Consider the following 18,472-nt stretch of genomic DNA (forward strand, 5'->3'; position numbering starts at 1 on the left):
CTGCAGTTATCAGTCATCACAACAAATATTTTGTGTGATGCATACAAAGTATCAGTTTTATTTCTAATATGAGATATGCCAAATATATAATGTCATAAAATAATGACAAGATATAGGGACCACATTTTTCCAATCATCAATTTTTATAGAAATCGAGCTCAAACAGAATCTTAAAATGTCTTCCAATAATAAAATGCAAATGATAATATTTATGTGCATCTTTTTATTTTTCTGCTAGTTATATGTACAGAAACAAAAATCATACCATGAAGATTATTGCTGATACTCTTCAGATTTGTTACATGCAAGAGTGAATGAGATCTGAAATAGTAATATTCTCTATATGGAGAACATGAAAGACAAAAATCAAAATAACAAAAGGGAAAACATACAAAAATTTTGAAAAAAGTATGTGAAACAACAGCTTTCATATGTGAGATGCAAACCCATATACTCTGTTGTTAGGGAAAGTGTGAAAAACTCTAAAAGTGAGTTTGAAATTTCCTTCTGATTTCACTACTTTATTTGAGATTCATCTTAGATAAAATAGCAAAATCAAAAGAAAATGTTGATTTACTTAGTCAAGAAGCACAAGTCAAAGTTGCCTGAATGATCATTTCCTGAACTTCTTTAACTTCCTGTGTTCTCTTTTAATACAGTTGAAAAGAACTGAACACACAGAAAGCATCTAACTAAACTTAGCATGTGCTCATGGTTAATAGATAGAAATATAGTAAATTGCAGTTATAAGAAATAGTGGCTAATGAAAGTAATGGGAATTATGAAAATAATATAGAAAATAAATAATATGAAGGCAGAGACAAAATGTTCTGAAAGATACTCAGGAAGCTTAGAAATGAAACAATGATGATCACCAAAGGGATCAAAAGTTTATAAGGTTAGTCTAGATGTCTGGAGTAATCCAGAAGTCCTTATTTTTGGTTTCTATAAAGTTCCCAAAAAACAGAACAGTCACAGTTTAGTTCATAAAGCTTCTCTTTTTTCAACTTATGTATGAGTTTGATAGTGGATACAAGCATAGTCTCAGTCAAATCTCAATGATGATAATCAAGGAATTGAAGTTTTGAGAACACAACACCATTCAGTTAGATGAATGCTGACCACATATGGTGGAGAGGAAGTTATTTCACAGTGTGACATGTTAAATCAGATCACAGCTAGTCAGCTGTGATCTGATTTCTCCATTATTATGGAGAAAATAATAATGATGCATATTTTGTGTGTGTTATATATAACATGCACATGTAGAAAGTTTTTTACATTGGGTATATACTATGTTAAACATACCAAGCAATTTTATAAGCTAGGTTTTAATCCTTTTTCCCAAGTAAGCAAACAGAAAAGTAAGTCAAGTTTGCACCTGCACATAGTGGAAGTCTGAGTCAACTCGTGGTAAAGGTGGAGTAAGCTCCAATCACTTTCTTTAGTATTTTCCCCTAATGCAAAGCACATCCCCTTGCAGAGATGTATGATGCTATGCATTAAAGGCAAGGGTCACTACCCAGACCGGTTTCTACCTTTATTGAGGTCTCGTCAGTGGGAGCCAGACCTAAAAATGCCAAGGTAATGCTGAACTTATAAATTTTATCTAAACAAGTTGCCACAAGGTGCTTTTACCTTATTAAATAAAAATCTCAGGATGAGAGTAAGATGTAGAAAGTTTTTACCTTGCGTATATACTATGTTAAAGATACCAAGCAATTTTATAAGCTAGGTTTTAATCTTGTGACTTGACTTACTTGTCTGTTGGCTTACTTGGAAAAAAGGATTAAAACCTAGCTTATAAAATTTCTTGGTATCTTTAACATAACCGAAGGTAAAAAACTTTCTACATTTTACTCTCATTCTGAGATTTTTATTTAATAAGGTCAAAGCACCTTATGGCAACTTGTTTAGGTAAAATTTATAAGCTATGCATTACTTAAACCTTGGCATTTTTAGGTCTGGCTGCCACTGATGAGGCCTCAGTAAAGGTCGAAACTGGTCTGGGTAGTGACCCTTGCCTTTAATGTATAGCATCATACATCTCCACAAGGGGATGCTTCACATTAGGGGAAAATACTAAGGAAAGTGATCGGAGCTTACTCCACCTTTACCATGAATTGCCTCAGACTTGCACTACATGCAGGCGTTAACTTGACTTGTCCGTTTGCTTACTTGGAAAAAAGGATTAAAACCTGGATTATAAAATTGCTTGGTATCTTTAACACACACACACACACACACACACACACACACACACACACACACACATGCTAAAGATACAAGCTATTTTAAACTTGGTTTTACTCCATTTCCTAAGTAAGCAAACAGACAAATAAGTCAAGTTTGCGCCCGTATTGAAAGTCTAGCTGACCCCCAAAGTAGTGCAAGTCAAGGCAACTCATGATAAAAGTAGAATAAGCTCTGATCACTATTCTTAATATTTACCCTTAATGCACAGCCCATCTCCTTGAGGAGATGTATGATGCTATGTATTAAAGGCAAGGGGCCACTACCCAGACCGGTTTCGACCTTTATTGCAGTCTCATCAGTGAGAGCCAGGCTAGAAATACCAAGATTTTAGTAATACAGAGCTTATAAGTATTTTACTAGAACAAGTTACCATAAGGTATTTTAACCTTATTAAATAAAAATCTCTGGAGGAGATATAAATGTAGAAAGTATTTTACCTTGGGTATAATAAATGTTAAAGATACCAAGCTATTTTAATGCGCACATACATAAACACAGACAGCAGTCTCTGAATTATTTATTTGCACACTGGAAAATTATTGTTTCAAATTCCTGAATTTATCTTTAACTGAATGGATGATTATATAAATGATATTCATGAAATCAGTTGACTTGCCACCTCATTCAGGAACAGTTAGTTAATTCAGAATTTGGTTATTTGAAGGCTATACTTATTATTTGACACCTCCAGGGAGTCTAAGGACTCACTGAGGGAGGACACCTACTCTACAACTCTGTTTCCACCATTCAATCACCAACTGACTGTAACTGCACCAACGCCATTTACCGCCGATCACCACTGGTATTTCCACAGACAATCACAAACATCCATGCCCACAGCAGGATTCGAACCCACAGCCTTCTGGCTGGAGAGTATATATACTAACCACTCACCCAACCAGGCTGGCAAAAATTTTGTCAGAAGTGGGGTTCAAACCCACGCCCTCATTCGAGGACTAGATCCTAAGTCTGGGGCCTTAGACCACTCAGCCATTCTGACATATACTTGAGACATTACTAAATAAAAATAATTCCCTTCACATTCTTCAAATTTGTAAAACTTTGCAGATCAGCAGCAAAGTGTGTGTGTGGGGGGGGGGGCATCTAAATCCTCATGTATACATAATATATATATATATATATATATATATATATATATATACAGGGTGTTCGGGATAAATTTGACATATTTATAATTAATTATATTTTTCCGTAAGTTACATGTATTAACACACACTTCTCTTCATTTAAAAGTTTGGACCCTTCTTCATTCATATACAAGATGTCAGAAAGGATGGATAGCTGGAACCCACCTGAATCATGGAAGAGAATAACTTGTATCATGATGATTCGTGCCCGCCATCAAAATAAGGATATTACGACTGCTGCCCAATGCTCCCTGAATACAGTAAAAACAATCAGGCATGAACTAGAGACTTGCAATGGTGACTACGAGGATGTAGCAAGAAGAAAGATCCCTAGCAGACGATCTGATTGCGTTCGTACAGCAGAATTCCTCGCAAATCTGCAGGAACAGGTGTTGAAGAACCCTGGCATTGGAATTCGGGCTTTGTTCGTGGAGTTGCTAACTGTAGTCAAGCCCTGGATAACAAGGGTAGCCAATGGTAGGCCGTATGTATGGCAGCAGGATTCGGCCCCTTGCCACACCTCTGGGAAAAGTCAAAAATGGTTGTCTGAAAATTTCTACGACTTCACCAGTCCAAATGTTTGGCCTCCAAACTCCCCAGACCTTAACCCCATGGATTATTTTGTATGGGGCGCAGTTGAAAAAGACACCAATCGCACTTCCAGTAATACAAAAGCCCAGTTAATGGATAAAATTAAAACAGTTTTTGCGGCCCTTCCCAGGGAGACTGTAGCATCAGCTTGTTCGAGGTTCCGAAGCAGAATTGAAGCTGTGATCGATGCTAATGGTGGTTAGTTTGAGTAAATCTTGTTGATAGTATTGTAATTAACTCTGCCTGTAATGTTTTTTTGTCAATTCATTAAATTTAATAGATACAAAGAAGATTTTCTTTTTCCTTACGAAACTGTCAAATTTATCCCGAACACCCTGTATATACACAAATATACTTAGTTGTTTTTAATATTATGCAAATCAATCACTGAATAGAATAATGGTGTCAAAATATCATCTTAATCTTATGCTTTGTGTAAAGGAATAACTACACCATAAAACTGATTAGTGTGGATTAGTTGGGGGGGGGGGGTAAATGAGAGCACCTGAATGTCCATAAAATGAGAGTCCACAAAATTCTCAGTCTCATCAAAAGTCTACTGCATGGGCTACTGACTAATTTTATTATATTAAGGTTAAAGCATTTATTACCATATTATTATTATTATTATTATTATTTTAACGGTGTCTCCATGGAGTCAAAAGACTCATCGTGGGAGACCCGACATTGAAACATTAACCATGATTTACACAATACCTGTCACGCCTCTTCTTAAATTCATTCACAGTTGAAGCATTCACAACCACCTCTGGCAAAGCATTCCACCCATTCACAACCCTCCAAGTAAAAAATCTAGTCCTAACACCCTTGTTAACCACACTCTTACACAATCTCCAGGGATGACCCCTCGTTCTCTCACATCCTGCACTGGTCTTAAAATTATCATCAGTATCAATCCTGTAAAATCCCTTTAACAATTTAAATACCTCTATCATATCTCCTCTCCTACGTCTATCAGCTAGTTTTTGGAGCCCACAGATCATCAATCTATCCTCATAAGGAACATCCCACAGACCTGCAACAATCTTTGTAAACCGCCTCTAAATCCTCTCCACCACTTCTGCATCACCAAGAAATCCTGGTGACCAGATCTGTGCACAATAGTCCAAATGCGGCCTTATTAATGCCTTATAGAGTGGAACAATAACTTCCCTATCCCTGCTTATTAGTGTGTTCCTCAACAACCATGTAATTTGATGTGCTGTTTTGGCAATCTTTGCAATATGCCCTTTAAACTTAAGTTCTCTGTCCACAATAACTCTCAAGTCTCTTGTCTCATCAACTTCCTGCAGTTCAGTTCTGTTAATATAGTAAACGGCATGCGATGTCATCCTCCCGAAGTGCATCACCTTATAGCCAAGTTGAAATGACAGCCATTTACCTCAGTCCATACCGTCAGACTATTTAAGTCATCCTGTAAAATATTTACATCATTTGAATTGATTATCGCTCTTCCCAATTTTGCATCATCAGCAAACAAGTGGATATTTCCATTCAAGGTATTTCCAATATCACTGATGTACAAATTAAACAATAGAGGACCAAGCACTGAGCCCTGAGGTACACCACTAGTCACTTGCCTTTTCCTGGACTCAGATCCTCCGTAAACCACTCTTTGATATCTGTCCACCAGCCATCCTTTAATCCAAATCACCATCTTCGGATCCATACCCATTTGTTCTAATTTATGTAACAGAGTTCCATGTGGAATCCTGTCAAAAGTCTTTGCAAAGTCAAGCAGTATCACTGAGTAAGGATTTCCTTTATCCAACTCCACCGTTACTTTATTATAGAAAGTAAGAAAATTACTTAGGCAAGACCTACCCTTCACAAAACCATGTTGCCCCTTATAAAGTATCATACTGCTGTCCACCCAGTCCTGAATTCTAATTTTAACCAATTTCTCCAAAATCTTAACCACCACTCCAGATATACTGATTGGTCTATAATTTGCAACATCAGTCTTAGAGCCTCCCCTGTGCAATGGAACTATTTTCCCCTCTTTCCACTCTATTAGCACTTTACCAGAACTGAGGCTTAAATTAAACATCCTGGTTAGAGGAGTTGCTAATTCTCTTGCACATTCTCGTAACACATGGGCTGATATGCCATCTAACCCAATGGCAGTGTTAGCATTAAGGTTCTTTAATTTCGTCTATCTCTATACTCTCATCAGTCAATGGCACATTTGACACTGCACTATCATTACGAAGATGGTACACTTTTGCGAGATGATCACTAAGCAACTCAACTATTTGAGTAGCTTCAGTAATTTCCCTACCATCAACACTTTTTAAAGTAATCTTTCCATGGATATTCTTCCTTTTACTAGCCACATAGCAAAAGAACTCTTTAGGGTTTCTTTTGGATTCATCAGCTAGCTTCCTCTCATAATTAGCTTTGGCTTTCCTTACCATACAGGTTAGTCTCTTTGCCTGTACCTTATATTGCTCATTGGAATGCTCATCATCTTTTTCTTTATACGTCCTCCATTTATATATTATATATTATTATATTAAAATATTATATTATATATTATCTCCATACTCTATATCAAATGATCTGTCATAAAACAGATGGTAGCATTTATCCGCACTTTTAAAAATATTACAATTCTTACCTGCCATCCATTCCTGCTTGGTGATTGGCAAAAGATGATAGGAACCACTCCCACTGTAAAGATCATCCATATAATTTACATTTGCCTTTTTAAATAAATGTATATACTTCTGTCATTACAATGATATACAATAAAATCTCCAATAATTCATATGTTTTCTAGACAGGTACTGCTATTTTGTGTGTGGGAGGTATGAGACAAACGTGCAACAGTTTGCACAGGCAGTGTCCAAGCACTGCAAAAAATAAAAACTGCTAATGTATATTATGCAAGGAGCAAAGTTAATTTAAATTTCTGAAAGGCACAGATATCTGGTATGCCCACTTACTGGCTGGCACAGAAAATGGGAGATTATGGCAGACTTGTATTTATTGGTTAAAGTTGCAACAAATAACCGGACACTGTTCTTTTTATGCGAGTGCATGATGAACCTGGATCACCAAATACTAAAATCAATAAACTTTCTGACACTCCTAATTACAGAAATAATAATAATGAAAATATTACAGGTGTCCAACAGCGAAGGCCTGCTTTGTTAGAGAAGTTTGACAATGATGACCTTCCAACTGAGTTAATTTCCCGGAGGTATGGTTATAATCATACTGATGGAAGAAAAGGTTCATACAAACAACAGGCAGCAATTACCGTAGTATTACTAAATGGGAGAAGAAGGAAAAAAAAAAAAAAAAAGTCACGTAGCTATCAATAAATGCGGTTACACAATAAACATATAATTGGTGTAAACAAATCAGCGAAATTAAATTTCGTTATACAACATGAAACTGTATATGAAGTAGCTGAATCCATTAACTTGCAGCAGTTGAAAAAATGTGCAAATAATAGTTCAATCATATATGGTTAAAAATGCAATTTATATAGGGAAAAAAAACAACACAATCAAAATTTGAATAATTTTCTATTTCATATTAAGCATACGAACAACTGTTTCTTAAAAATACGAGCAATATTGAAAATGAAACCGTTGTATTTACTTTCTCTTTTTCATCCCAGTAAACTGCTAGTGGCATTTAAAACCAGTTTACACTAGCTCTTGAACCGGGGGGGGGGGGGATTGACAGTTTGGATAACTCAGTAGTCTAAGATGAATTATTCAGAGTTTGAGTATATTTTATAAAAAGAATCTTCTTGATAAAATAAGCATACTTCGTTATATAATCCAATAATTTATCAATAAACTTGTTAGAGAATGAATGCCCCTATATATAAATCAAATTACCTCAACAATATTATACACCACATTAGAAACGTTTTCAGTTCAGTTCTTTCTTATGTCAACTTAAAAAGAACAGCATAAGCCACAAAAATGCTATTTTACTGAAACGTAAACAGATTTTTGTAGTCTTTTTTTTTTTTTTAATCTAATTTGAGCGCCACTACCACAAGCGAACCTTCACTTTCAGCGAAGAATTCGTGCCTAGATTTGAAATAAGAATTTATGAGACCACTATAGAAAATGAAACCAATTGCCCTTTATGAAAGGCTGAAAATACAACACTGCTTCTCTCAAAACAGTACTCTATTATTATAGTGCAGACGAGAAAAAAAGTTACTACTTTATTATACTTATTATTGGGATTGTTTCATTAATCACAGGAGGTCTCTTCACTCTATACACAAAAATCCTGGTAACCCACTTTCAATTATGTATGTATCGGCGGACTCACTACGAATTTCGACTCAGTGAATTCGTAGTGAGTTCATTACGAACCCATTACCTTCCTTGCAAAGAATTTATTGTGCGTCTGTGGTCAACATTAATTTTCAGTTCAGCCTGAAACTTACTGAATCAAATTTTCTAACAGAACCTATTGCTAGCAGAGCGATAGAGAAAATTTACATACATTTGTTTTCATTCACTTCTTAATTCATGTTACAAGCCATTTCTAGCGTCTCCAGGTATTGCTGTCAACCAAACCAGCCTTCCTCACACTTTCGCCAAAAGGCTACAGCCTAGCTGTCAAGAAACTCCTTAAACAGAGTACAGCACTTGTTTTTTCCCCCTCCAGAAGTGAGTGAGGCTATGGCCAATGTGGCCCCAGCCATAGGCGCTAATTTTACACAGGCGCAAAAATTGAGATTTTAGAGTTTTTTTTTTTAGAACGGCGCAATTTTCTTTCTTGGCCATAGGCGTCAAAATTGCCATAGGCGCCAAAATTCCTCACGACGTCTCGGTTACTCACAATCGACATTTTGGAAGAATGAAGTTCTTTTTTAGTTCAGAAAAACTCTTTTGGAAATATGAAGCTCTTTACGCTGAAACTAACTTTTTGGAATTATTATTATTATTATTATTATTATTGAGGCCTGTGTAGCTCAGTGGAAGTGGCACTTGCTTCCACTGCGTTTGGTCGCTCAAAGTTTGACTTAAGTTCAAGTCTAGTCGCCAACTGGAGGAAGAAGTTTAAGTGACAGGATTGATTTATTACATTGCAAACAAGGTTTCTCAGTAATCACACATTGCACTGGTGATAACACAGTGTGATTCCTACTGTCTCCCCCTCTACACGAAATGTGCAAGAGGTCAAATGGCCTGCATGCCCCACCCGCAATGAGGACCAGTGGTGGTATTAAGCTTTTATAGGGAGGTAGGTTTCTAACTGTGGCCAAGTGAGATATTGATACTCCTTTTCGCAAATTAGTAGGGTCTAAGAAGACTTTGCTAGTAGACCAACTCAGTCTACAGGACATTTGCTGGCAGGCTTCAAGCCCTGCGGGATTATACATTGCTAGTAGTCCGTCTAGGTCTACAGGATACTTTGCTGGCAGACCCCCCCGACCCTGCGGGTTTATTATACTGCTTTTAACCCATTTCTGCTGGTAGGAAATCGCCATTTTGATATGAACAACATCAAAGATCACATCCAGATCCTTAACAAGGAGTAGTCTCTAGAGGTACTCAAACTCATAATAAGCAAATTAGAAACGGACTGGCCAGGATTTATAAAAGAATATATTCACTCTAATGATCGGGATGGAGAGGGGAGGAGGAGGAGGAGGAGGAGAATGAGATCTCACAAGAGGATCTCATTGCTGCTCTGTCACCAAAATCCCCCTGTCAAATGTCAAAACATCTCTCAAGAGGAGCACTCTAACAAAAGAAGAAGAACCATAGAAGACCAGATAGATGAAGACATACCAACATTAGAAGTCTCAAGGAACACCGAAAAGGTTCCACCAGTAATACTAAGGGACAAGGACAAATGGACTACTGTCACAACAGCCCTTAGGGAACACAAAATTGCATATTCCTCGGCTAAAAATCAAGATGAAGGAGTCAAAATCCAGCCAGCTTCAGTCACTGACTACAGACAGCTGACAAGATTAATGGATTACAAGAGTCTTCAATATCATACTTTTGTTTTACCCAGTGAGATGAATCTCAAAGTTGTGCTTCACGGAGTCACCAAGGGTGTCACCTGTGAAGAAATCACCACTGATCTTATGAGTCGGAACCTAACACCAGTGAAAGTGAGCAGGATGCTCAGGGCAGATAAACGGCCAATTCCACTGATACTCATAGAAATTGATGACACAGAAAGAGATTTATGAACTAACAACGATATGTAGAGGCAGCCTGAACAAAGGCTACTCCATCTCATGACCATATAGGCTCAAATCTAACATCAATATTAACTGCGTCACTAGTTACCATGTTACAAGAATTCAGTATGACAAATCCTTTGCGTCCTCCACGAAAAGATTCATACAAGGTACCCACTCAATTCTGACAGCCCTCAACAATGAATAGAAGAAAATTCCATCCCAACTCTCTCATGATCACTGCATGGAATGCCAACGGACTCAAAAACAAAATTCTAGAACTACAAGAATTCTCTCACAGGCATAATCCTGACATAATACTGGTAAATGAAACACATCTCAGACCAGCTAATAATCCCAAATTACGGAACTATACTATGAACAAAACAGATAGACTCACCAGCAGCGGAGGAGGAACAGCTATATACATTAAAAACTACCTAAGCCATAATGTTCTGACCAATCCCCAAACCAAGAACCTAGAGATAACAGGTATTGAAGTTAATACCAACAATGCTGGCAATATCAAAATTTATGCTGTATATAATCCACCCAGCATTCCATTGCTGGTATCTGACTTGGACTCCATTCTCGGCTTCACAGACTCCATCATCATGGCTGGTGACTTTAATGCCAAACATACAACCTGGCATAGCTCCACAATCAACGACAAAGGTCGAACTCTAAACCATTACTCAACGCAACATTCTATTGTTGTAACTGGACCCACAGAGCCCACCCATCAAAGCTCAACTAGAAGTTCAGATGTACTTGACATAGTCGTCCTCAAAAATATCAGATACCAATATCAGCTGGACACAATAAATGAACTTTCGTCAGATCATAACCCTATTCTGCTTCAACTTGGTACACAAGAACAATTCTCCCCTCCCCACTCTTTCATATCTAGGGACAAGCTCTCCAGAATCCTATCTGATCACACTGGCCGAGTCCCTACTATTCACATAAAAGAGGAGATAGAAATGGCTGCAAAAAAACTTTACCAGTCAAATCAAAAATGCAATAAAGTCAATTACCCAAACTACAGTCTTTCAACCTAGTGGACGGATCCCCGAGGAAATCATGGATTTAATTAGACTGAAAAACAAAACCAGAAAGAGGTATCATAATAAAAGAGCCCCTCAAGATAAAGCAAATTTGAATAAATTAAACAGACAAGTCGGTGAAGCCCTCCAAAACATCGAAACCAAGAATGGGAATCTAAGCTAATGAAATTAAACCCAGAAGAAAACTCCATATGGAAGTTTCTGAGAACCTTCCGCACTAAAAGACAACTTTTACCCCCAATTCAAACCGCGAAAGGAATAGCTCACACTGATAAAGAAAAGGCAGAGGCTCTGGTCGACAGCTTGGAAACTCCATGCAATCCCTCATATGAAAATCTGAACATCAATCTCATCTACAAGATTCACCGCCGAGTTAGGCAGGCCATAACACAACAAAAAGATGACCTAGAATCTCTCACACCTACTTTTCCAACAGAAGTTGTAAACATTATAACCCACCTGAACAATAATAAAGCTCCAGGCTCAGATGGAATTACAAAGAAAATAATTAAACTATTCCCAGAAAAGCCATTGTACATCTAGTCAGCATAATTAATGACATCCTCAGGCTCCAGTATTTCCCTTTAACATGGAAAATAGAAGATGTCACACGAATCAAAAAGATGGGAAAAAACGCTCAACTTCCTGAAAGCTACAGACCTATCAGTCTTCTGTCTAACCTTGGAAAGATCGCAGAAAAGGTAGTCCTTATTAGGCTTCAATCACAAACGGACCAACTACATATAATCCCAAATGAGCAATTTGCATTAAGAAAAAACCACTCCACCATTCAGCAGATCCATAGGCTGATCGAATACATCTCCGAAGGCTTCAATCGGAATCTTTATACAGCTGCAGTCTTTTTAGATGCTGCAAAGGATTTTGATAAGGTGTGGCATCAGGGTCTTCTCTACAAGCTCATCACATTCAATATGGCTACTAATCTAGTTAAAATAATTCACTCTTACCTCAGAGACAGATACATGCAAGTCAAAATAAATGAAACTGTATCAACCAGGAGCAAAGTTCTGGCGGGAGTGCCGCAGGGCTCACTCTTGGCCCCTTGCTGTTTTCTATCTATATTGCTGATATCTCTCAAAACCAAGCTCAACAATCACTGCATTATATGCTGATGACACTGCATTATTAGCAAGATCTCTTAGCCCCAAACTAGCTATTAAGAGACTCCAAAGCAGCATTCACACGCTGGAAAGATGGTTTATGGACTGGAGAATTCAAACCAATCCACAGAAGAGCTGAGCCGTACTGTTCACTAGAAAAAAGCCTCAAATCAAGGAAGATATACATTTACTAGGTGTTAAAATCCCATGGCAGAATACAGTCAAATATCCCGGAGTAATTCTGGATAAAAAACTACAATTCACCAATCATACAAACACATAAGTTCAAAGACATCCAAAGCAATAGTTCAGCTCTACCCCATGATCAACAGAAAAAGTAAATTCGATACTCAGAACAAACTGCTCACATACAAGAGGGCAATACGCCCAGTCATAACTAACGCATCTCCTGCGTGGAGTCAGTCATACTTCGAAAACAAATATTCAAAAGCTGCAGAGAATACAAAACAGATGCCTGAGAATGAGTTTGGATGCTTCGTGGTTTATCAGAAACTCCCAAATTCACAGAGACGTCAACATTCCCTACATCACATCTCTCCTTCATGACAGCTGAAAAGTTCTTCATTAAGACAATTAATCATCCGAACCCACTGATCAAGCAAGCTTCAGACTATAATGAGCAGATTTCTGCAAATACAAGAGACCCAAATCAATTCTATGCTCAGCTGAACACATTTAATCTCACTGCCTATTCAGGACGAGCTTAAAGCTCAAAAATTCTCCACCCAAAGAACTTACCTTTACAGATGGAGGAAATATGAAAAGCATTTATGGTTCACCCATCAAGAGAGTATCGTTCTGCATTCTGTGTTCTGCGAACTGGAGAAACTTTTTCTAAACCTTTCTTCGACCGGTTCCCGAGTTAGTCGATCTCTGGCAAGGGCTAGCGAGTTTTTCCTCCTGGAAACTCGGGTTTTTCATCCCGTAAACTCAAGAAAATCGAACGTAGCACCACATTATTTCAGACCGCAACATATCTTGTTAGGGTTAGGTATCAGGAGTTGTCAGCACTTGTTTGCCAGCCTCTTCATCGGTGGCTGCTATAATCAGTGATAGACATGAGCCAGCTATCTCTGATTGGCTACCGGTGGAGATTGAACTGCCCACTCAGTCTCCAAAAGCTAGACAGGGTATATAAAGGCCTCACCCAGGGGCGTAGCTAGAGCGGGGGGGAGGAGGGGGAGGAGGGGGAGGTACGCTCCAGGTGGTACTTTGCGTTTAAAAAATCTTGCCATACTGTCCATAGAACAGCAAATGAATGATGAAATAGACTTCGACAATGTCATCGACAATTTTGCTAACGGAACAGCCCGAAAAATAACATTTTAGAATGTAGGAATTAAAGTTTTGCTCAAAAATAAACATAGTGTTTAATTTATTTCCCTATATGTCGTTTTGACTTTTTGTACAGGGACCACCCTGGGTGGCAAAAGCTCTAGCTACAGCACTGACCTCGCCTAGTCCATATAACGGAATAAAAGGCATTATCTGATTTATTTATTTATATTATTATTGTCTGGAGTAGTGTATAGAATCTACAGTCCATATTCTTGAGTTTCTGAAAAATTCATCATACAGTCTACCAAGCAGGTTTTAGGAAAGGTAAATCTACAATTGATCAGTTACATATAGTTAAACAACTGTTAAAGAAATTTTGGAAATTTGATATAAAAAAAAAATCATTAGATTTTTGTTGATTTCCAACAATTAGAAGGCAGCATTAATATAGAAAAAAAAAAAAAAAGACTATGATACACTTTGTAATACCAGATAAGGTAGTATGACTTCAATGGAAAAAGTAAGATGATGAAAAATATAGTCACAGATTAAAATACAAAATTATTTAACAGATTCGTGTCCAATAAATCAAGGAGCAACACAAGAAGATCGTATTGCTATAATTTCTAACATTGCTTTGGAATATATTATCCGATTTTTGCTAGAAGATAATAAAGGCATTCTAACAAAGAAATCAGAGAAGATCGTAGCATATGCAGATGACATTAACATTCATGTCAAAAACCAAGCAGAAGTTTCGAATTAGAAAAATTAGCATACAAGGTAAGGCTAAAACGTAATCAACAAAAAACAAAATAATGATTAATGCCAGTCTTATTTAGGCTAACGTGTAGACCAACTTCACCGTGCAGGTGTGCGAAACAAAACCATCGAAATAAAGTGACAATTCCATATTTCCCATATTGTTCTAAGTGTGTTTTCTTCTGATCGGTTTGTCTGTTTTGAGGGACGAAGAATCAGGGTGTCCATGAAAACTCTTCACCTTTTTACTCAACTGGTTAACTCATAATTTGATTGAAAGACCTCATGAACAGGGGCAGCTTGTGCATAGGCACTGCTGAACTGCAGCACCCCAATTTTTCTCCATATATAAATACATTTATTAATTTATTTATATTTGATTGTAATATTTAATTTTATCATCAACAATCCTATACAATTCTCTTATTTTATATAAAAAATAATAAATTTTACCTTGTAGCACTTAGGAAGGACACTAGCAGCACTGTGTTTACCACAGTGTCATATTTCCTACGCGCGCAAGCATACGCGTCATAGTGAGTGCGAGCTATCAGCGTAATGCGGCACTGTCCGTCGCGCAGTTTCACTGTTGTTTATATGCAGTTTGCGTTTTATTTTTAAATTAATGAAAAATAAAATCCATTCCTTCAATTGTAATTAAAGGAGTAGATTTACAGTTTTTGGACATTACAATTAAATCATTTAATTGTAATCTCCAAATATTTAAAGAGGCGGAGTAAACACTATAAGCACTAGTAGTAGAGAGTTAGTAGTGCTTATCGTGTTTACTCCGCCTCCTTGAATATTTGGAGATTACAATTAAAGGATTTAATTATAATGTCCAAAAACTGTAAATCCACTCCTTTAATCACAATTGAAGAAATGGATTTTATTTTTAATTAAATTTGAATTATACTAAATTATAATTTTATAGATAATAAATAATATTTTTTCATGAGACAAAACAAGACGAATATATTTTATTTGTAAGTAATTTTGAATTATACCAAACTGTATAATTTTATCGATAATAAACAATATTTTTTCATGTTTAATTTTTTTTAAAATTTTTACCATAATTTTGATATTTTATCCAAATACGTATGCACTGTACTTACAATATGTAAAGGGTGTTCGGGATAAATTTGACAGTTTCGTAAGGAAAAAGAAAATCTTCTTTGTATCTATTAAATTTAATGAATTGACAAAAAACATTACAGGCAGAGTTAATTACAATACTATCAACAAGATTTACTCAAAATAACCACCATTAGCATCGATCACAGCTTCAATTCTGCTTCGGAACCTCGAACAAGCTGATGCTACAGTCTCCCTGGGAAGGGCCGCAAAAACTGTTTTAATTTTATCCATTAACTGGGCTTTTGTATTACTGGAAGTGCGATTGGTGTCTTTTTCAACTGCGCCCCATACAAAATAATCCATGGGGTTAAGGTCTGGGGAGTTTGGAGGCCAAACATTTGGACTGGTGAAGTCGTAGAAATTTTCAGACAACCATTTTTGACTTTTCCCAGAGGTGTGGCAAGGGGCCGAATCCTGCTGCCATACATACGACCTACCATTGGCTACCCTTGTTATCCAGGGCTTGACTACAGTTAGCAACTCCACGAACAAAGCCCGAATTCCAATGCCAGGGTTCTTCAACACCTGTTCCTGCAGATTTGCGAGGAATTCTGCTGTACGAACGCAATCAGATCGTCTGCTAGGGATCTTTCTTCTTGCTACATCCTCGTAGTCACCATTGCAAGTCTCTAGTTCATGCCTGATTGTTTTTACTGTATTCAGGGAGCATTGGGCAGCAGTCGTAATATCCTTATTTTGATGGCGGGCACGAATCATCATGATACAAGTTATTCTCTTCCATGATTCAGGTGGGTTCCAGCTATCCATCCTTTCTGACATCTTGTATATGAATGAAGAAGGGTCCAAACTTTTAAATGAAGAGAAGTGTGTGTTAATACATGTAACTTACGGAAAAATATAATTAATTATAAATATGTCAAATTTATCCCGAACACCCTGTATATATATTTCGAAAGTTGCAGAACCCCCACGATTTTAAGCCACGAGCCGTCACTGCTCATGAAGATTCCTCATGTCATAGATGAGATTCAAACCCTGGTCTTTCCAACCAAAGGGTCGACTAAATCAAATGAGCTACAAAGGCAACAAATACCAAACGCATTAGTTAGCAAATACAAGTGTGGAAAATTGGGAACCTTCAATTAGAAAAAGTGGAACAATCTAAATATTCAGGAGAAATTATCACATACCAACCAAATGAGACGGTAGAATTGAAAAATCGAATAATAAGGGTTTTCAGACTTTTTATTTTCTCTCGTGTGTATTCAGTTCGAAAGATATCGACAAGAGTATAAATATATAAATGAAATACTGTACGCCCAATTGTTACCTACGGATGTGAAACCTGAACATATACAGCGAGGTTAGAAATTTGATTTCAGCTTTTGAAAAAGTCTTTAGAAAAATATTAGATATAAAATATTAAAATCGAGCATTTCTACAAGTTGATAAAACTGATGATATAATCATGATTATATCATGATATAATCATGAATTTTATCAACTTGAAGAAATGCTCGATTATTGGCGCGTAATCTACATCAAATTTTTTGAAGTATAGCGAAGGAATGAGCACGAAGATAACGTCATGTATGAGTTGGCTTATAGTACTTCTCAAAAGAAACGCCACTAACCTTCTTATCGGTGAGAACATCAAGGAAAGGGTGTTTCAATCTTTATCAAGCTCTAATGTAAATTTGAATGTAAGTTAGTAAGAGTTAAGAGAAAGAAGAAATTGTTGCAGACTACGGAGGTCATGTTCCAAATAATAAAAAATCATCAACAAATCTCCACCAAACTTTAGTTTTAGAGTTCTTTCCACTAGGAATGTCTTTTCAAAATTCTTCATCAAAAGGCAAGCTATGGAGGAGACATAAGGATGTCCATTGCAAGTTAAAATTGTTAATTGTAAAACATTATATCAGAAATGATTACTGGAACAGTGTTTAAATATGTTTCTGATGTATGGTAGAAAGACGGTCTTCGATAATCTTAACACATCATCTACATTATTAAACCGTTTTCCACGTAGGGGACAATGATAGATGATCTAGAATTGACTGCGTGGAAGAGTCAGAAAGTTAACTTGTAATTATTTATTTATTTATTATAATCTTCTACTACCATTGCGCTCCCTTTGTCTGTTCTCAGAATTATTTTATATCTATTCTTGCTAAGTATTAGAAGACGTTTCCTTTTCCGAGATGGACACCTTAAATCTTGGAACTGATGAAGAAAGAACTGCCGCCTGGTAATATTAACAATATTTTTTAAAACAAATTTTTTAAAGAAATAAATTAAGTTATATATAATATATATCCACTAGACCGAACTTCTGAATCCCTAAGGACAGCACACATGTTTACAAATACCCGGGGACATCAGAATTCCATGTTCTTATGAATAAGCCTACAATGGAATGTTTCAGCTATGCTTCATTTAGAAGAAAACTAACTTCAGACTTCTAAAAGAATCACTCACAGTCATACATTCACATGGATCAGCGCTTAAAATCAAGGACTTATATTAAGTGACATATGAAAATCTCTTATAAAATCTTTTAAGATCATAGACTTTAACTTCTGTGTAGCTCAGTGGATGAGGCGTTTGTACACCACGGCGCTTGATCGCACGAAGGAAGACTATGTTTCGAATCTAGTCGTCGACTAGAGGAAATATCTCTAAGTCTTTTTTCGACCAGTTCCCAAGTTAGTCAATCTCTGCCACGGGCAAGTGGGTTTTTTCTCCCGGAAACTCGGCTTTTTCGTCCCGTAAAACTCAAGAAATTCGACCATAGCACCCACATTATTTTCAGACATTAAATATGATATGATAGGTTTATGGGACTACGATATGGCGGCACTTGTTGAGCCGCTTAATTAGTAATAGCCTTGGGCCGGCTATCTCTGATTGGGTACCAGTGGA

The 18,472-nt window shown here is 36.9% G+C and overlaps 1 protein-coding gene and 1 non-coding gene across 6 annotated transcripts in view; both read right to left on the bottom strand.

Annotated features, from left to right (window-relative positions):
* The window catches only part of LOC150099765 (E3 ubiquitin-protein ligase RNF103-like), an 86,622-nt gene extending 78,044 nt beyond the window's left edge, over positions 1–8,578 (bottom strand). The window contains exons 1-2 of one of the 5 annotated variants that reach the window (XM_090403732.1): positions 7,874–7,927; positions 6,637–6,689 (exon numbers count right to left, since the gene is read on the bottom strand). The gene's annotated coding sequence lies outside the window, so the exon portion shown is untranslated. Of the gene's footprint in view, positions 1–6,636; positions 6,690–7,628; positions 7,740–7,873; positions 7,963–8,498 lie in introns of those variants that run through there. The other 4 variants (XM_090403733.1, XM_090403736.1, XM_090403734.1 and 1 more) reach the window with 4 other exon arrangements.
* Positions 3,173–3,256, bottom strand: TRNAL-UAG (transfer RNA leucine (anticodon UAG)). Its single transcript has one exon. It is a non-coding gene; the product is annotated as a tRNA-Leu (tRNA).
* Positions 8,579–18,472: the final 9,894 nt, after the last annotated feature.

Source organism: Typopeltis vanoorti, chromosome 14 (genome assembly GCF_054136105.1).
Source record: "Typopeltis vanoorti isolate ZY-2024b chromosome 14, IOZ_Tvanoo_1.0, whole genome shotgun sequence".
NCBI lineage: Eukaryota > Metazoa > Arthropoda > Arachnida > Uropygi > Thelyphonidae > Typopeltis > Typopeltis vanoorti.